The 21,905-nt window shown below is 40.0% G+C and overlaps 1 pseudogene; it reads left to right on the top strand.

Moving 5' to 3' along the window:
* Positions 1-21,905, top strand: part of LOC109120708 (protein FIP1-like) — a 48,033-nt pseudogene that overhangs the window by 14,852 nt on the left and 11,276 nt on the right.

The raw sequence follows: 21,905 nt of genomic DNA, 5'->3' as shown, positions 1-21,905 counted from the left end.
ACTGGTGGCCATGGGGGCCACTGATATTGAGAAGGCTGAGTTGGCTTCCTACCAGCTCAAAGATGTTGCACAGACTTGGTGCAAAATGTGGCGAGATAGCCGTGTCCTAGGAGGGGTGCCAGTCACCTGGGAGTTGTTCAAGACAGCATTCTTGGAAAGGTTCTTCCCTAGAGAGATGAAAGAGGCCAAGGTTGAGGAGTTCATCAACCTCAAGCAAGGATCCATGACTGTCAGGGTGTATTCCCTGAAGTTCGTGAAGTTATCAAGGTATGTACTTCCCTTAGTATTTGATAACAAGAATGATGAGAGTACTTAACTTTGTTGAAATTATCCAGGTATGCTACTCCCTTGGTTTCTACCAGCAGAGAGGAGATGAGCAGATTCCTCACAGGAATCAATGGAGACCTGGAGGAGGATTGTCGGGCTGCGATGCTCCATGATAATATGGACCTTTCTAGATTAATGATGCATGTCCAGCAGGTAGAGGACAGCCGAAAGAGGAGAGGTGTACGTGTTGTTAGGAGGCCTAGGCCTCAAGATCAGGCAGGTCCCAGCCATGGAGGCCATAGAAACAATTTTGGCGTCCGCGAGCAGCCCAAATTCAAGAAGGGGCAACAGAGTGCTGGAAATTCTGACCCTCAGAGAAATACAACGCCTAGAGGAGGCAGACCCGAACCCAAGAGGGGCAATGGAGGTGAGATGCAGCGTCCAAGGAAGACTTGTACTAAGTGTGGCCGAACTCACCTTGAAGAATGTAGACAGGGCACTAATGCCTGTTTCGGTTGTGGTAAGAGTGGACACATGGTCATAGACTGTCCCCAGAACAGAGGTCAGGCTGGGGGTAATGCTCAGCCTAGGCCTACCCCACATAATGCAGCAGCAGCCGAGCCTCCGAAGAGGAACAGATTTTATGCCTTGAAAGGTAGGGAGGAGCAGGATAAGTCCGCTGATGTGGTCACAGGTATGCTGCAAGTATTCTCAACTTCTGTTTATGCTTTACTTGATCCAGGGTCTACACTTTCCTTTGTGACTCCTCTACTTGCCCTTACTTTTGAAGTACTACCTGAAGTCCTGCATGATCCTATAGTGGTTAGTACACCTTTAGGAGAAAATGTGAAAGCTGATAGGGTATACCAGAATTGCCCAATAGTTGTGAGTGGCAGGGCTATGTGTGGAAACTTGATTGAGTTACCCATGCATGATTTTGATATTATTCTTGGCATGGACTGGCTTCACAGCCATTATGCTTGCTTGGACTGTCGTAGTAGAGTGGTGAGGTTTCGTTTCCCTAATGAAGAAGAGTTAGTCTGGGAGGGGTACAATCTGACTCGCCCTAACCCCTTGATTTCAAATCTTAAGGCCAATAAAATGATGGCCAAAGGGTTACTATGTCATCTAGTGAGTGTTAATGATTTAGATCATGATGTTCCTTCCATAGACTCGGTGCCTGTAGTAAATGAATTCCTAGATGTGTTTCCTGAAGATTTGCCTGGAGTCCCTCCCCTTCGAGAGATTGACTTTGGTATCGACTTAGAACCTGATACTAAACCAATCTCAATTCCTCCTTATAGAATGGCTCCAGCAGAACTCAAGGAGTTGAAGGTGCAGTTAAAAGATCTCACTGATAAGGGTTTCATTCAACCGAGCATATCCCCTTGGGGCGCTCCAGTGTTGTTTGTAAAGAAAAAGGATGAGACCCTTAGAATGTGTATCGATTATCGGCAGCTCAACAAAGTCACTATAAAGAATAAGTATCCACTTCCCAGAATTGATGATTTGTTCGATCAGCTCCAAGGGTCTAGTTTCTTCTCTAAGATTGATCTTCGTTCAGGGTATCATCAGATTAGGGTTAGGGATGGGGATGTCCCAAAAACAACTTTTCGTACCCGTTATGGTCATTATGAGTTCTTGGTTATGTCATTCGGTCTCACGAATGCACCTGCTGCATTTATTGACCTCATGAACAGAGTCTTTCGTGAATACCTTGACTCTTTCGTCATAGTATTTATTGATGACATTCTCATCTACTCTAAGACCAAGGAAGAGCATGAACAACATTTGAGACTAACCTTGCAGGTACTTAGACAACATAAGTTGTATGCCAAATTCAGCAAGTGTGAATTCTGGCTGAGGTCAGTGACCTTCCTGGGCCATGTTGTGTCCGATCAAGGTGTAGAAGTGGACCCCAGAAAGACTGAAGCAGTTAAGAAGTGGCCAAAGCCTCTTACACCCACCGATATCCGTAGCTTTCTGGGATTGGCTGGTTACTACCGCAGGTTCGTGGAGGGATTTTCTTCCATTGCTGCCCCACTTACAACCTTGACAAAGAAGAAATCCAAGTTTGAATGGACGGATACTTGTGAGAAGAGTTTCCAGGAGCTCAAGGACAGACTCACTTCAGCCCCGGTGCTTACTCTGCCTAAGAGTGGCGAGAATTACACTGTTTATTGTGATGCATCTAGGGTCGGTTTGGGATGTGTTCTTATGCAAGCTGGTAAGGTGATAGCTTATGCTTCCAGACAGCTCAAGGTTCATGAAAAGAACTATCCCACTCATGACTTGGAGTTGGCAGCTGTGGTGTTTGCGTTGAAGTTATGGAGGCATTATCTGTATGGAGTACATGTGGATGTGTTCACGGATCATAAGAGTCTCCAATACGTGTTCACGCAGAGGGAGCTGAATCTACGGCAACGCAGATGGTTGGAGCTGCTGAAGGATTATGACATGAATGTGCACTATCATCCAGGTAAGGCTAATGTTGTGGTTGATGCTTTGAGCAGGATGAGCATGGGGAGTACAGCCCACGTTGAGGATGAGAAGAAGGAGCTAGTGAAAGAGGTACACAGACTGGACAGACTGGGTGTGCGGTTGGTTGACTCTACTAGTGGAGGTGTTTCAGTTCACCCTAGTTCTGAATCATCCCTGATAGTGGAAGTCAAAAAGGGTCAGCATCTTGATCCTTTGTTGATGGAGATGAAGGACTCAGTGTTGTTAAAAATGAATGAGTCTTTTGCTTTGGGAGATGATGGCATACTTAGATACCAGAACCGGTTGTGCGTACCAGATGTAGATGATTTACGGACCAAGATTGTGACAGAGGCCCATGGTTCCAGATATTCCATACATCCAGGTTCCACAAAAATGTATCATGATCTTAAGCAGATTTATTGGTGGGATGGCATGAAGAAGGATATTGCAGACTATGTGGCTAAGTGTCCTAATTGTCAGCAGGTTAAGGCAGAGCATCTTAAGCCTGGTGGTCTGACTCAGATTATTGAGGTTCCGACTTGGAAATGGGAGGCCATGAATATGGACTTCGTAGTTGGTCTTCCGAGGACTAGGAGGCAGCATGACTCTATATGGGTTGTTGTGGACAGATTGACTAAGTCTGCCCACTTTATCCCTGTGAAGTCTACTTACAGGGCCGAGGATTACGCGAGACTCTACATTGATGAGATTGTGAGATGGCATGGGATTCCTTTGTCTATTATTTCAGATAGAGGAGCTCAGTTTACTTTGCATTTTTGGAGATCTTTCTAGAAAAGCTTAGGCACGCAGGTGAAACTTAGCACTGCCTTTCATCCTCAGACAGATGGGCAGGCAGAGCGTACTATTTAGACATTGGAGGACATGTTGAGAGCGTGTGTGATTGACTTTAGAGGTAATTGGGATGACCATCTACCTTTGATAGAGTTCTCGTACAATAATAGCTATCACTCCAGCATTGGGATGGCACCGTTTGAGGCATTGTATGGTAGGAGGTGTAGATCTCCAGTTGGGTGGTTCGAGGTTGGAGAGTCATCTATTTTGGGTCCAGAGATTATTCATGAGGCCTTGGAGAAAGTTAGAATGATTAGGGACAGGTTGGCTACTGCTTACAGCCGACAAAAGTCATACGCAGACAACCGAAAGCGACCCTTAGAATTTAACGTTGGTGACCAAGTTTACTTGAAGATATCGCCTATGAAAGGGGTGATGCGATTTGGTAGAAAAGGGAAGCTTAGTCCGAGGTATGTGGGGCCATATAAGATCCTACAGCGCGTGGGTGAGGTGGCCTATGAGTTAGCATTGCCTACGGAGCTAGCTCCTGTTCATCCAGTCTTTCATGTCTCTATGTTGAAGAAGTGCCTAGGTGATCCAGCATCAATCCTACCTATAGAAGGTTTGGGGGTTGGTGAAGACTTGTCCTATGAGGAAATACCTGTTGAGATCTTAGACAGACAGGTCAAGCAGCTGAGAAACAAAGAGATTGCCACAGTGAAGGTATTGTGGAGAAACCATCTTGTTGAGGGTGCTACGTGGGAGGCTGAGGCCGACATGAGATCCCGATATCCACATCTTTTCAACTCTTGAGGTTAGACTTCCTACTCGTAAGACTATAGTTCCTTATCTCTTCGTATTTGTTGTTATTGGCTGATTGTACATAGCAATTAAGTTATGATCTGATTGGCATTATGAGGTGTAATGGTAGTGTCATTCGGGGACGAATGTTCCTAAGGGGGGGATAATGTAACGATTCAAAAAAAAAGAGAATTATATAAATAAGAATAAATAGGTATTTAAGGGCATAATTGTCCTTTCACGTTTTAAATGAATAAATAAATAAATAAGTAAATAAATAAAATAGATTTGTATTTATTTATTTTAAATTTTATTTGACTAATTCTTGAATTAGTCTCCTAATCCAAATAGTCCTCTCTCTCTCACGTTTCTTAACTCCCTCTCTCACGTCCTCCATCTTCCTCACATTATTTCTGACAAAACATCAACAGTTTTCATGCTTGAAGAACTAACAAAAAAAAGTTTTTAAGCAAAAGAAAAAGTAATCAAAACGTCAAGGCTAAGAGAGGTTTGTCGAGAGAGGTGTACGTTGAAGTGAATTGGGAGTGGTTTGGAGGAGTTTTCCGGGCAGAAACATTAAAGTTTGAACATCGATTAAGGTATGGGTTTCTCTCATGGAATTCTTTCTCCAAGAGTACTTTCTTTCGGACGTTTCTTAAACTCTTGAAACTAAGATTGTTCCCCTTCGTATGTCCTTGTCCTTAGCTCCCTAATGAATTTGTAGGATGGGTATGTTGTGCTGCTAGATTTTTGCATGAATGATGTGTTTAAATTAAATATGAATGTGTTTATGTGCGGGAAATCGCGATAATGATCATCAAAATATGACCGGAAAAAGTTGATGTATGGGTGTGTATAGGGCAGTGTTTTAGGCATTGTTTTGGGGTATATAAGTTGTTTATTTATCATGTATTTTATGTGTGAAATGGGTGTGCAATGTGATGTTCATTGTGATGAAGCATAGTGAAGTGAATGAACCATGAAATCTCCCTAAGAACTAATGTGAAACTTGATGAAAAAGTGCAGAAAAATAGTGGAATAAATTTCCAAAAACTTAGAAATAGGTTTAAAAAGAATCTGGAAATTTTTGGATGTCAAAGAATTAAAAAAAAACGTTTTGAGGCCTGCAGGGATCGAACCCAGGACCTCCCTGCAGCTGCCTTAACAAAAAAAAAGATTTAAAAAAGGAATGTTGGGGGCGGGAATCGAACCCGCGACTCCCATTCGCGAAAAAAAAACAGAAAAGGGATGCTGGGGGCGGGGATCGAACCCACGACCCCCGTTTGCAACAAAAAAATAAAAAAAAATAAAAAGGGGGATGCAAGGCGTGGGGATCGAACCCACGACCTCAGGGCTGAAGGGGGATAAAAATATTAAGGGAATAAAGGTGAGGTTGTGGGGGTTCGAACCCACCACCTCACAGCCTCCATTCCCAGCGAAATTAAGAGGAAAATAAGGGGGGCTGTGGGGGTTCGAACCCACAACCTCCCTATTCAAGCGAATTTAATTAAAAATAATAATAGTAGTAAATTAAAATTCTAATTAAAGTTGGAAAATTAATTCTCTTATGTAAACATTGAGATTTAATTTAGAATTTTAATTAAAAATAGAATATTAATTCTTTTATGTAAATATTGAGATTTAAATTGGAATTCTAATTAAATTAGAAAATTATTCTTTCATGTAAATGATTGAAATTTAATTTAGAATTCTAATTAAAATAGAAAATTTATTATTTCACGAAAATGTTGAGACTTAACTTAGAGTTCTAAATTTATGAATATTAGAACTAAAATCAATGAAAAATATAAATGATATCCATATAATTCAAAATTTGGGTTCTCGTGTCCAAACCTCCATATTGATACATAAGTCATACGTGAGTGAAATATTCAAGAATAATGTCATCTACTTAGATCAAAAATCAATGATCTTGGCATATATACAAGATACATAAGTCTTGTAATACATAATCTTAGAAAAACAAGAATTCACTTAACGAACTATAAATGAAGCCTCATGGCTTGTATGTATAGATATATAAGTTTAACATACGTTCAAGAATAAGTGAACCTAAAATATACGTAATGAAATGAAGAATGTGGTGACAATCATGATGTGAGGTTAATGCATATGATGATAGCAATCTTAAATGAGCCTAAGTAAATGTTACCGATATATACTCACCAATGAGAGTGTAAGATAATGAAGAGACCAGTCTCTATGAATACTCTAATAAAAATATTGAGTTTAAAACACTTAATACTAATGATGAGATGAGAAATCATCTATTGAGCTATGATGTCCTCATACTAGAAGCAAACTTCTATGATGTATGAGTTGAATGTAATGGAACTTTATACCGAGCACCGATAGGCTAGCTATGAGTGGTGATGCCTTCTTTCGAGAAGGGCGGAGGTTCACGTAATTCTCATGAGATGAGACTGTCCGGCTTGCCGGGTATGGGTCTCCATACATCTCCTAGTCTTTGAACCTATATTGCCACTATAGGGATCTGGCGGGGTTAAATTCCCATATACACTAGCATGTTATTGAATCGCTTTGGCCGGTGATTCCACCTCTTTTCGGTGTGGGGAAGACACTGGATTTCTTGATGCTCACATGATCTATGTCGGTTAAAGTTAAAGTTCCCAATGAATGAATGAGGCTAGCCTCAAATGAATCATATAAAGAAATGAATGATACCGAAGGTGTTAGGATAGGATAATCAAGAGGTGAGCTAGATTCAGGTAATGACATTAGGTCATTCCTGATCATTGCACAGCAAACCCGATGAAAGTCTTAAACTACATCCTAGGTATAGCTGGTGTTCGCACTGGCCTATGAATGAATTGAAATGAAATACGAATGAATGAGTGAAGCAGACTCTGTGTTTGCTAAATAAGGCTCCCTAGTTGAGGTCCCATATGTTTGAGCCCTCATTTTGGAAAGTCTTAAAGTTAAGTCTATGATAATAAGGTCTCATGGTATACGAATGAATAATATGAAAGAAAGTATGTGTTATATGTTATGTGCTATATGAATATGTTATGTTTTGTGTGCCGTACGATAATTATAATGATGCATGTCACTCTCATGGCATAACTTTCCCAATCTCAATTTGGCAAGTTCACTGACTTGACTTCCAAAAATCATGTTGTTAGGAAAGAGCTATTCTTTCTCATGCATGTCCCTGGTGTGTACTTGCATATACCCATACTTAGTACAAGTGTGTACTAATTCCATACGAACATCTACTTTTAGGTGCAGGCACAGGTGGACGCTAAAGCTACAGGTTCGTTGTTGCAGCTATCCGGACGTCAATATTCATCCGGAGTTTGGTAGGTCCTCATGCTTTCGAGGATGCTACTGTTTTACATTCTAGCGTAGTTTTAGAGTTGAGCTAGTGGAGCATGTTCCACTAGCGTTTCTTTCCTGTTTTGGTTCAAACTTTGTATTGGTGCTATTTTGGCCGATATACAATTAATACTTAATGAATTATTTCTTTCAGTTGCTTATCTCTTAAATGTTAGATGGTTGATGATGAACGATTACGAAATGTTAAGAATGTTCAGCAAGTATGATTAAAGAATCAAAAATTTCAAATTTTCCGCTAAAATTAATCTATGTAAAGTAAGAATGACGTAAGTAGGCTTGTCTACGACCTCTGAGAGGTCAACGACGCCGGTCTCGTCTGGGGTCTAGATTCCGGTCGTGACATATATGGATAAGTAGTCTGGTGAATAATGCCTTGGTGAGTCATAAACTCCCGAAATTGAAAGGATAAGTATTCTAAGGCATTATCACTACTAAAAGTACGAATAGAAACCCCAAATTGATTTTGTATTTCAGCAAAGAAACTTTGGAAAATAGAAAATAACTCAGAACGATCTTTCATTAAAAAAACCCAAGTACATCTTGAATAATCATCAATAAAACTAACAAAATAACGAAATCCTAAGGTGGAACCTACTCTACTAGGACCCCAAATATCAGAATGAACTAATGAAAAAATAGTCTCTAAACGACCCTCAGTGCTATGAGAAACGTAGCATGAGTGTGTTTCCCAAGTTGACACGACTCACGATCTATTGTAGATAAACTAGACAAACTAGGCACCATCTTTTGCACTTTGGATAGACTTGGATGTCCCAAACGTTTGTGAATTAGATCTAGGGGATCTGTAACAGGAGCATGTTGTTAAGGAATTTGAAGAGGTAAGATAGTTAAGGCCTTGTGATTCATGTCCTGTTCCAATCATCTGTCCCAAACTGCGGTCCTACATGAGAAAAAAATCATCAAAAAAGGTTATGCTACAATGTTGGGCTTTCGTAAAACGACTAACAGATGCTAGACTAAAAGGAGAACCATAGACATAAAAAGGGTGACAGAAGATAGGGGTTTGGCTTTTCCAACCCCTTTTGGTTTTGTCTAGATCCCATTGGTTAAAGTAATAAATGGATGTCTGTCTTTGCTCTTGTTGCTTGTCCACGTTTATAGTGATAGGCCTCAATGTTTCAAATACCACCATGACTGCCTGTACTTGTCCCAAGTAAGTAGGCATATCAGATTCTTGTTTCTTTAAGTTGGTTATCCGAGATATCACATCATAGAATTGAGATATGTTATTAGTGTATAAAGCACGTACCTTTTCCCAAGCTAAATAACATGTCTGGAATGGGCGAAATAAGGGCATCAACTTAGAATCAATAGAGCGTCAAAGGAGACTACATAATTGGGCATCCACTTTCTCCCATTGTGCTTTGGCTTTTGCACCATCGTCACTAGACTTTTTCTTTTCATCTATGACACAAGCATTGTTTGTTAAGTGATCTTGAACATCTTGGCCCTTGCACCACAACTCACCTGAAGAAGCCCAAGCTTAATAGTTTGAACTTCCCATTAATGGCTCTGAAGTGATTGTAAGGCTTGAACTTCTAATCCCGGTATTTTTGGAGCCAAAAACATCACACCCGAAAGACATATTTTTATTTATTTATTTACTTATTTTGGCTTGAAAAGAGTAAAAAACTTGCTGGAAACTACCGGAATCTAGCTAAAGTAGCCTAAAAGTTCTGATTTCACCGGAAACTGCCTGAAAATCACTGGAACCCTAACTCCGGTGATCAGATCTGGAGAAAAATGCCCAGGTTCTGGTCGGAAATACGGGGCAACCCAACGGAAAAAAATAACGCGAAAAAAAATGGCCGGAACAGCACTCACGCGTCGGCGCGTGAGCAGATCTCGTCAGAAAATTCCCACCTCCGATCGGCGCGTGGGGACGCGTGGTAGGGTATATTCCGGTGGGTCTGGCTGGTGTTTGGTCACCTGAGCTTCCCGAGCCTCGTGAAGGTGTTGTGTTTTGCACAACAACTTCAGAATGAAAGATGACACAAATCAGTCCCACCGTCTTCACCGAAATTTGACACTGGTGACTTGAAATTCTCACCAATGCTCTGATACCATGTGAGAAATATATTGGAAGAATATTATTGAATTGTGTATCTTAATTGTTACATTGAGACCCTATTTATAGACACTACATTGGAACCCTTTTCCGACTAGGATTCCTATTCCTATTCCTATTTCTATTATTATTCCTATTCCTATTCTAAGTAGGAAATACTTATAAATACTTATTTCTATTCTAACAATTCCGTAAGATGATAATTTGGAAGCTAATGCTATTTTAGCTCGTTGACTGGAATTGTTCAGTAATGAAAAACAACCATCTTTGTATAGTAATCACTCAATTGTTAGTGTGTAGTAATGAAAATGATCAGCTGCTTGGTTCTGCAGGTTGATCTGGCCCATTTACTGGCTGCTCGAGACCAAGAATTGCGCACACTTTCTGCTGAGGTATTGTTTTTAGCATGTGGTCTTTTGTATCCACAACTTTCTTACAAAACTAAGTGTCTGTAGAGATGGAACTACCAGAACTAACATGTAAACCATTAACCAATTGCTTTAAAAAACAGACTTGTCTGTATAGCTCTCTTGATAAAAAAATTGAACTTGTATATCCAAGTTCAATATCCGCATAGTTTAGTCATGAGCATGTTTGCATTTTTATTATTGCTGAAAGTCAGAGAAAATTAATAAAGTTATAAATGTCTAGTTTCATATGTCATGCAGAACTTATGTAAGGCGAAAATAATAGAATACCATTGAATATGTTGCATTTTCTCTTCTTTTTACAAATGGTAAAAGCTGTTACAATCTAGGTAGAGACTCGAGCAACTTCTACCTTACATTGTCTGGTTGGTCAAAGTTTTAAAAAATAATAATATTCTTGTCTGTTTCTAGTGATTATTCTGGTGGCAATTCTTATTTTCGATGAATGCTCTAATATCATCATACTTGTTTTCGTCATTCTAAGAACACTGTCTCCTCCAAACCATCATGGTGGTCATTTTTCACATAAAACTTCTCTGTCTCGTCTTTTTCCTCATGACATTGCAGTCCCATATTGAGTTCCTCCTCAGCTCTTCTAATTGAAATTTTTGTCACCTTCACGGAGCTCATTCTTTTCATGGTATTAGAGTTGAGTATTGAATTCCTTTTCTAAGCATTACATTACTGTTCACTTGCTCACTGTTCCATTAAAATCTTCTTCTTTTCTTTTTCTTAGTTAGCGTATGGAATTCCGCCTTTGAATATTGAAATTTACAGATTTGTAACTGTCTTCTCTTATTTTTTTCCTTGTGATATCAGAGTCTGGATATTGAGATTTGAGACTTCTAATTATTGAATTTTTTATTACTATGAGAAATCTTCTCTTTTCTTTCTTTATGGCATCAAAGTTTGAGAGTATTGAGTCCCTCCGCTGAAACAACTATTGAAAAGAAGTTCTTTCTTCATGGACAGAGTACTAAGTCTCATGACAGTGACGAGGAGATAAAAAGTCTAGCCACCATACTCGACTTGATTTTTTGATCTTTGATATGCAAACTGAAGTTATTTCACAGACATGCTGAAAATGAAGTTATATGTGTCTTGATTTTTTGATCTTTGATATGCAAACTGAAGTTATTTCACAGCATAGAGAAAAATCATGTACCATATGTACGTAGAGGCATAGCACACCACTATATATAAAGAGTCATCTTCTTGTTTATCGTCAATTTGACAAGTTTCTCATCTTATGTGTAACGATTCAAAAAAAAAATTTATATAAATAAGAATAAATAAGTATTTAAAGGGCGTAATTGTCCTTTCACGTTTTAAATGAATAAATAAATAAATAAATCAAAAACAGATTTGTATTTATTTATTATTTGACTGATTTTTGAATTAGTCTCCTAATCCAAATAGTCCTCTCTCTCTCACGCTCCTTAACTCTCTTTCTCACGTTCTCCATCTTCATCACATTATTTCTGCCAAAAATATCAACAGTTTTCATGCTTGAAAAACTCACAAAAAATTTTCAAGTAAAAGAAAATAAGTAATCAAAACGTCAAGGCTAAGAGAGGTTCGTCGAGAGAGGTGTGCGTTGAAGTGAATTGGGAGTGGTTTGGAGGAGTTTTCCGGGCAGCAACATTAAAGTTTGAACATCGATTAAGGTATGGGTTTCTTCTCTCTTGGCTCCTTTCCCAAGAGGCCCCTTACGATTCAAGTTATTCATCTCGAAACTAAGGCTGTTTCCCGTTGCATGCCCCTGTCACTAGCTCCCAATGAATTTTAGGTTGGGTATGATTGCTGGTAGATTTAGGTGTATATTATGTTTTCGCGATGAATATGATTATGTTTGTGTACTTGGAATCGTATGAAAGGCAACCATGTTTTTCTTGAAATTATGTGTAAGTATGTTACAGTGAATGAGGTTCTTTATGTAATGCTCCAAAAGTTTAATGTAATATGATTGTATATTTTTCGTGAATAAAATGGGGTAAGACGTGAAGTTCATATGAAATGTTAGGTGGCTTGATTGAGGGAGTAATTCTTGGTTAGACGAATCTATAAAAAAAAAATATAATGTGTAATTAAAACATTATGAATGAACCATGAAATTTCCCTAACAATTAATGTTAAACTTGATGAAAAAGTGAAGAAAAATCGTAGAATAAATTTCCAGAACTTGAAAACAGACTTTAAAAGAATCTGGAAATTTTTTGAACATCAAAAGAATTAAAAAAAAAAGTTTTGAGGCCTGCAGGGATCGAACCCAGGACCTCCCTGCAGCATGCCTTAATTAAAAAAAAAAAAATGGGGCTGGCAGGGATCGAACTCGCGACCCCAGCCACGCGCAAAAAAAAAAAAGATTTAAAAGGGAATGCTGGGGGCGGGGATCGAACCCACGACCCCCAGTTCGCGAAAAAAAAAAGGAATAAAAAGGGATGTGAGGCGTGGGGATCGAACCCACGACCTCAGAGTTGAAGGGAGGGGTACAAATATTAAGGAAATAAAGGTGAGGCTGTGGGGGTTCGAACCCACCACCTCACAGCCTCCATTTCCAGCGAAAATAAGAGAAAAATAAAGGGGGCTGTGGGGGTTCGAACCCACAACCTCCCTATTCAAGCGAATGTAATTAAAAATAATAATAATAATAAATTAAAATTCTAATTAAAGTTAAAAAAATTAATTCTCTTATGTAAACATTGAGATTTAATTTAGAATTTTAATTAAAAATAGAATATTAATTCTTTTATGTAAATATTGAGATTTAAATTGGAATTCTAATTAAATTAGAAAATTATTCTTTCATCTAAATGATTGAAATTTAATTTAGAATTCTAATTAAAATAAAAAAATTTATTATTTCACGAAAATGTTGAGACTTAACTTAGAGTTCTAAATTTATGAATATTAGAACAAAATATCAATGAAAAATATAAATGATATCCAAATAATTCAAAATTTGGGTTCTCGTGCCCAAACCTCCGTATTGATACATAAGTCATACGTGAGTAAAATATTCAAGAATAATGTAATCTACTTTGATCAAAAATCAAGATCTTGGTATATATACAAGATACATAAGTCTTGTAATACATAATCTTAGGAAAATAAGAATCACTTAACGAACTATAAACGAAGCCCCATGGCTTGTATGTATAGACACATAAGTTTAACATACGTTCAAAAAAATAAGTGAACCTAAGATGTACGTAATGAAATGAAGAATGTGGTGACAATCATGATGTGAGGCTAATGTATATGGAGAGAGCAATCTCAAACGAGCCTAAGTAAATGTTACCAATACGTATTCATCAATGAGGGTGTAAGATAATGAAGAGACCAGTCTCTATAAATACTTTAATGAAAAATATTGAGTTTAAAAATCTTAATACTAATAATGAGATGAGAAATCATCTATTGAGCTATGATGCCCTCATACTAGAAGACAACTTCCATGATGTATGAGTTGGATGTAATGGAACTTTATACTGAGCACCGATAGGCTAGCTATGAGCGGTGATGCCTTCTTTCGGGAAGGGCGGAGGTTCACGTAACTCTCATGAGATGAGACTGTCCGGCTTGCCGGGTATGGGTCTCCATACATCTCCTAGTCTTTGAACCTATATTGCCACTATAGGGATCTGGCGGGGTTAAATTCCCATATACGCTAGCATGTTATTGAATCGCTTTGGCCGGTGATTCCACCTCTTTTCGGTGTGGGGAAGACACTGGATTTCATGATGCTCACATGATCTATGTCGGTTAAAGTTAAAGTTCCCAATGAATGAATGAGGCCAGCCTCAAATGAATCATATAAAGAAATGAATGATACCGAAGGTGTTAGGATAGGATAATCAAGAGGTGAGCTAGATTTAGGTAATGACATTAGGTCATTCCTGATCATTGCACAGCAAACCCAATGGAAGTCTTAAACTACATCCTAGGTATAGCTGGTGTTCGCACTGGCCTATGAATGAATTGAAATGAAATACGAACGAATGAATGAAGCAGGCTCTGTGTTTGCTGAAGAAGGCTCCCTAGTTGAGGTCCCATATGTTGAGCCCTCATTTTGGGAAGTCTTAAGGTTAAGTCTATGATAGTAAGGTCTCATGGTATATGAATGAACAATATGAAAGAAACTATGTGCTATATGTTATGTGTTATATGAAGATATTATGTGTTGTGTGCCATACAATAACTATAATGATGCATGTCACTCTCGTGGCATAACCTTCCTAATCTCATTTTAGCAAGTCCACCGACTTGACTTCCAAAAATCATGTTGTTAGGAAAGAGCTATTCTTTCTCATGCATGTCCCTGGTGTGTGCTTGCATATACCCATACTTAGTACAAGTGTGTACTAATTCCATACAAACATCTACTTTTAGGTGCAGGCACAGGTGTACGGTAGAGCTACAAGTTCTTTGTTGCAGCTATCTGGACGTCAGCATTCATCCGGAGTTTGGTAGGTCCTTATGCCTTCGAGGATGCTACTGTTTTACATTCTAGCGTAGTTTTAGAGTTGAGCTAGTGGGGCATGTTCCACTAGCGTTTCTTTCCTGTTTTGGTTCAGACTTTGTATTGGTGCTATTTTGGCCGATATACAATTAATATTTAATGAATTATTTCTTTCAGTTGCTTATCTCTTAAAGGTTAGATGGTTGATGATGAACGATTACGAAATGTTAAGAATGTTCAGCAAGTATGATTAAAGAATCAAAAATTCCAAATTTTCCGCTAAAATTAATCTATGTAAAGTAAGAATGACGTAAGTAGGCTTGTCTGCGACCTCTGAGAGGTCAACGACGCCGGTCTCGTCTGGGGTCTAGATTCCGGTCGTGACAAAGTTGGTATCAGTGCGCTAGGTTAAATTCCTAGAATAATGAGTTCACATCAACCACATTGAGTAGTTTCTAAGTCATGGTAGTGAAGTGCACCACTATCCTGGATTAGAGACTGCATGATGCGTAGGAAAAACTTCCCTTTTTCTGATCTTATCGTGCTTATCCTAATGTTTGAATTCTTGGTGTTATGAACGTGTCTAACATCAATCTTGTTGTTTTTCAGAGAATGAATACTTGGAGGACTAAGGGTCGGAGGACGGGAGCAGCTGCAGCTAGGGGTAATCAGAATCCACCCCAGGCTCCAGCTGAAGGAGTGGCTATGCCTGTTAACCCAGCTGGGTTGACTGATGCGGAGGTGAGGGCATCTCTAGCCCAGATGGCACAGGCCATCACAATGCAAGCCCAAGCTATGACTGCCCAAGTCAACCGGCAGGATGTTCTAAGGGAAAACCCACCGGTTCGTAGCATAGCTGACAGACTGCGAGACTTCACGAGGATGAATCCTCCAATTTTCACAGGGGCTAAGACTTCAGAAGATCCTCAGGAATTTATAGACGAGTTGCATAAGATACTGGTGGCCATGGGGGCCACTGATATTGAGAAGGCTGAGTTGGCTTCCTACCAGCTCAAAGATGTTGCACAGACTTGGTGCAAAATGTGGCGAGATAACCGTGTCCTAGGAGAGGTGCCAGTCACCTGGGAGCTGTTCAAGACAGCATTTTTGGAAAGGTTCTTCCCTAGAGAGATGAAAGAGGCCAAGGTTGAGGAGTTCATCAACCTCAAGCAAGGATCCATGACTGTCAGGGAGTATTCCCTGAAGTTTGTGAAGTTATCAAGGTATGTACTTCCCTTAGTATTTGATAACAAGAATGATGAGAGTACTTAACTTTGTTGAAATTATCCAGGTATGCTACTCCCTTGGTTTCTACCAGCAGGGAGGAGATGAGCAGATTCCTCACAGGAATCAATGGAGACCTGGAGGAGGATTGTCGGGCTGCGATGCTCCATGATAATATGGACCTTTCTAGATTAATGATGCATGTCCAGCAGGTAGAGGACAGCCGAAAGAGGAGAGGTGTACGTGATGTTAGGAGGCCTAGGCCTCAAGATCAGGCAGGTCCCAGCCATGGAGGCCATAGAAATAATTTTGGCGTCCGCGAGCAGCCCAAATTTAAGAAGGGGCAACAGAGTGCTGGTAATTCTGACCCTCAGAGAAATACAACACCTAGAGGAGGCAGACCCGAACCCAAGAGGGGCAATGGAGGTGAGATGCAGCGCCCAAGGAAGGCTTGTACTAAGTGCGGCCGAACTCACCTTGGGGAATGCAGGCAGGGCACTAATGCCTGCTTTGGTTGTGGTAAGAGTGGACACATGGTCAGAGATTGTCCCCAGAACAGAGGTCAGGCTGGGGGTAATGCTCAGCCTAGGCCTACCCCACAGGGTGCAGCAGCAGCCGAGCCTCCCAAGAGGAACAGATTTTATGCCTTGAAAGGTAGGGAGGAGCAGGAGAAGTCCGCTGATGTGGTCACAGGTATGCTGCAAATATTCTCAACTTCTGTTTATGCCTTACTTGATCCAGGGTCTACGCTTTCCTTTGTGACTCCTCTACTTGCCCTTACTTTTAAAGTACTACCTGAAGTCCTGCATGATCCTATAGTGGTTAGTACGCCTTTAGGAGAAAATGTGAAAGCTGATAGGGTATACCAGAATTGCCCAATAGTTGTGAGTGGCAGGGCTATGTGTGCAAACTTGATTGAGTTACCCATGCATGATTTTGATATTATTCTTGGCATGGATTGGCTTCACAGCCATTATGCTTGCTTGGACTGTCGTAGTAGAGTGGTGAGGTTTCGTTTCCCTAATGAAGAAGAGTTAGTCTGGGAGGGGTACAATCCGACTCGCCCTAACCCCTTGATTTCAAATCTTAAGGCCAATAAAATGATGGCCAAAGGGTTACTATGTCATCTTGTGAGTGTTAATGACTTAGATCATGACGTTCCTTCCATAGACTCAGTGCCTGTGGTAAATGAATTCCTAGATGTGTTTCCTGAAGATTTGCCTGGAGTCCCTCCCCTTCGAGAGATTGACTTTGGTATCGATTTAGAACCCGATACTAAACCAATCTCGATTCCTCCTTATAGAATGGCTCCAGCAGAACTCAAGGAGTTGAAGCTGCAGTTAAAAGATCTCACTGATAAGGGTTTCATTCAACCGAGCATATCCCCTTGGGGCGCTCCAGTGTTGTTTGTAAAGAAGAAGGATGGGACCCTTAGAATGTGTATCGATTATCGGCAGCTCAACAAAGTCACTATAAAGAATAAGTATCCACTCCCCAGAATTGATGATTTGTTCGATCAGCTCCAAGGGTCTAGTTTCTTCTCTAAAATTGATCTTCGTTCAGGGTATCACCAGCTTAGGGTTAGGGATGGGGATGTCCCAAAGACAGCTTTTCGTACCCGATATGGTCATTATGAATTCTTGGTTATGTCATTCGGTCTCACGAATGCACCTGCTGCATTTATGGACCTCATGAACAGAGTCTTCCGTGAATACCTTGACTCTTTCGTCATAGTATTCATTGATGACATTCTCATCTACTCTAAGACCAAGGAAGAGCATGCACAGCATTTGAGACTAACCTTGCAGGTACTTAGACATCATCAGTTGTATGCCAAATTCAGCAAGTGTGAATTCTGGCTGAGGTCAGTGACCTTCCTGGGCCATGTTGTGTCCGATCAAGGTGTAGAAGTGGACCCCAGAGAGACTGAAGCCGTTAAGAAGTGGCCAAAGCCTCTTACACCCACCGATATCCGTAGCTTTCTGGGATTGGCTGGTTACTACCGCAGGTTCGTGGAGGGATTTTCTTCCATTGCTGCCCCACTTACAGCCTTGACAAAGAAGAAATCCAAGTATGAATGGACGGAGACTTGTGAGAAGAGTTTCCAGGAGCTCAAGGACAGACTCACTTCAGCCCCAGTGCTTACTCTGCCTAAGAGTGGCGAGAATTACACTGTCTATTGTGATGCATCTAGGGTTGGTTTGGGATGTGTTCTTATGCAGGCTGGTAAGGTGATAGCCTATGCTTCCAGACAGCTCAAGGTTCATGAAAAGAATTATCCCACTCATGACTTGGAGTTGGCAGCTGTGGTGTTTGCATTGAAGCTGTGGAGGCATTATCTTTATGGAGTACATGTGGATGTGTTCACAGATCATAAGAGTCTCCAGTACGTGTTCACGCAGAGGGAGCTGAATCTACGACAACGCAGATGGTTGGAACTGCTGAAGGATTATGACATGAATGTGCACTATCATCCAGGTAAGGCTAATGTTGTGGCTGATGCTTTGAGCAGGATGAGCATGGGGAGTACAGCCCACGTTGAGGATGAGAAGAAGGAGCTAGTGAAAGAGGTACACAGACTGGCCAGACTGGGTGTGCGGTTGGTTGACTCTACTAGTGGAGGTGTTTCAGTTCACCCTAGTTCTGAATCATCCCTGATAGTGGAAGTCAAGAAGGGTCAGCATCTTGATCCGGTGTTGATGGAGATGAAGGACTCAGTGTTGTTAAAAATGAATGAGTCTTTTGCTTTGGGAGATGATGGCATACTTAGATACAAGAACCGGTTGTGCGTACCAGATGTAGATGATTTACGGACCAAGATTGTTACAGAGGCCCATGGGTCCAGATATTCCATACATCCAGGTTCCACAAAAATGTATCATGATCTTAAGCAGATTTATTGGTGGGATGGCATGAAGAGGGATATTGCAGACTGTGTGGCTAAGTGTCCTAATTGTCAGCAGGTTAAGGCAGAGCATCTTAAGCCTGGTGGTCTGACTCAGATCATTGAGGTTCCGACTTGGAAATGGGAGGCCATTAATATGGACTTCGTAGTTGGTCTTCCGAGGACTAGGAGGCAGCATGACTCTATATGGGTTGTTGTGGACAGATTGACTAAGTCTGCCCACTTTATCCCTGTGAAGTCTACTTACAGGGCCGAGGATTACGCGAGACTTTACATTGATGAGATTGTGAGATGGCATGGGATCCCTTTGTCTATTATTTCAGATAGAGGAGCTCAGTTTACTTCACATTTTTGGAGATCTTTCCAGAAAAGCTTAGGCACGCAGGTGAAACTTAGCACTGCCTTTCATCCTCAGACAGATGGGCAGGCAGAGCGCACTATTCAGACATTGGAGGACATGTTAAGGGCGTGTGTGATCGACTTTAGAGGTAATTGGGATGACCATCTACCTTTGATAGAGTTCTCGTATAATAATAGCTATCACTCCAGCATTGGGATGGCACCGTTTGAGGCATTGTATGGTAGGAGGTGTAGATCTCCAGTTGGGTGGTTCGAGGTTGGAGAGTCATCTATTTTGGGTCCAGAGATCATTCATGAGGCCTTGGAGAAAGTTAGACTGATTAGGGACAGGTTGTCTACTGCTTACAGCCGACAAAAATCATATGCAGACAACAGAAAACGACCCTTAGAATTTAACGTTGGTGACCAGGTCTACTTGAAGATATCTCCTATGAAAGGGGTGATGAGATTTGGTAGAAAAGGGAAGCTTAGTCCGAGATATGTGGGGCCATATGAGATCCTACAACGCGTGGGTGAGGTGGCCTATGAGTTAGCATTGCCTGCGGAGCTAGCTTCTGTTCATCCAGTCTTTCATGTCTCTATGTTGAAGAAGTGCCTAGGTGATCCAGCATCAATCCTACCTGTAGAAGGTTTGGGGGTTGGTGAAGACTTGTCCTATGAGGAAATACCTGTTGAAATCTTAGACAGACAGGTCAAGCGGCTAAGGAACAAGGAGATTGCCACAGTGAAGGTATTATGGAGAAACCATCTTGTTGAGGGTGCTACGTGGGAGGCCGAGGCCGACATGAGATCCCGATATCCACATCTTTTCAACTCTTGAGGTTAGGCTTCCTACTCATAAGACTATAGTTCCTTATCTCTTCGTATTTGTTGCTATTGGCTGATTGTACATAGCAATTAAGTTATGATCTGATTGGCATTATGAGGTGTAATGGTAGTGTCATTCGGGGACGAATGTTCCTAAGGGGGGGATAATGTAACGATTCAAAAAAAAAATTTATATAAATAAGAATAAATAAGTATTTAAAGGGCGTAATTGTCCTTTCACGTTTTAAATGAATAAATAAATAAATAAATCAAAAACAGATTTGTATTTATTTATTATTTGACTGATTTTTGAATTAGTCTCCTAATCCAAATAGTCCTCTCTCTCTCACGCTCCTTAACTCTCTTTCTCACGTTCTCCATCTTCATCACATTATTTCTGCCAAAAATATCAACAGTTTTCATGCTTGAAAAACTCACAAAAAATTTTCAAGTAAAAGAAAATAAGTAATCAAAACGTCAAGGCTAAGAGAGGTTCGTCGAGAGAGGTGTGCGTTGAAGTGAATTGGGAGTGGTTTGGAGGAGTTTTCCGGGCAGCAACATTAAAGTTTGAACATCGATTAAGGTATGGGTTTCTTCTCTCTTGGCTCCTTTCCCAAGAGGCCCCTTACGATTCAAGTTATTCATCTCGAAACTAAGGCTGTTTCCCGTTGCATGCCCCTGTCACTAGCTCCCAATGAATTTTAGGTTGGGTATGATTGCTGGTAGATTTAGGTGTATATTATGTTTTCGCGATGAATATGATTATGTTTGTGTACTTGGAATCGTATGAAAGGCAACCATGTTTTTCTTGAAATTATGTGTAAGTATGTTACAGTGAATGAGGTTCTTTATGTAATGCTCCAAAAGTTTAATGTAATATGATTGTATATTTTTCGTGAATAAAATGGGGTAAGACGTGAAGTTCATATGAAATGTTAGGTGGCTTGATTGAGGGAGTAATTCTTGGTTAGACGAATCTATAAAAAAAAAATATAATGTGTAATTAAAACATTATGAATGAACCATGAAATTTCCCTAACAATTAATGTTAAACTTGATGAAAAAGTGAAGAAAAATCGTAGAATAAATTTCCAGAACTTGAAAACAGACTTTAAAAGAATCTGGAAATTTTTTGAACATCAAAAGAATTAAAAAAAAAAGTTTTGAGGCCTGCAGGGATCGAACCCAGGACCTCCCTGCAGCATGCCTTAATTAAAAAAAAAAAAATGGGGCTGGCAGGGATCGAACTCGCGACCCCAGCCACGCGCAAAAAAAAAAAAAGATTTAAAAGGGAATGCTGGGGGCGGGGATCGAACCCACGACCCCCAGTTCGCGAAAAAAAAAAGGAATAAAAAGGGATGTGAGGCGTGGGGATCGAACCCACGACCTCAGAGTTGAAGGGAGGGGTACAAATATTAAGGAAATAAAGGTGAGGCTGTGGGGGTTCGAACCCACCACCTCACAGCCTCCATTTCCAGCGAAAATAAGAGAAAAATAAAGGGGGCTGTGGGGGTTCGAACCCACAACCTCCCTATTCAAGCGAATGTAATTAAAAATAATAATAATAATAAATTAAAATTCTAATTAAAGTTAAAAAAATTAATTCTCTTATGTAAACATTGAGATTTAATTTAGAATTTTAATTAAAAATAGAATATTAATTCTTTTATGTAAATATTGAGATTTAAATTGGAATTCTAATTAAATTAGAAAATTATTCTTTCATCTAAATGATTGAAATTTAATTTAGAATTCTAATTAAAATAAAAAAATTTATTATTTCACGAAAATGTTGAGACTTAACTTAGAGTTCTAAATTTATGAATATTAGAACAAAAAATCAATGAAAAATATAAATGATATCCAAATAATTCAAAATTTGGGTTCTCGTGCCCAAACCTCCGTATTGAT

This window comes from Solanum lycopersicum, chromosome 7 (genome assembly GCF_036512215.1).
Source record: "Solanum lycopersicum chromosome 7, SLM_r2.1".
In the NCBI taxonomy this organism is placed as follows: domain Eukaryota; kingdom Viridiplantae; phylum Streptophyta; class Magnoliopsida; order Solanales; family Solanaceae; genus Solanum; species Solanum lycopersicum.
This window is presented reverse-complemented; position numbering and strand designations above follow the sequence as displayed.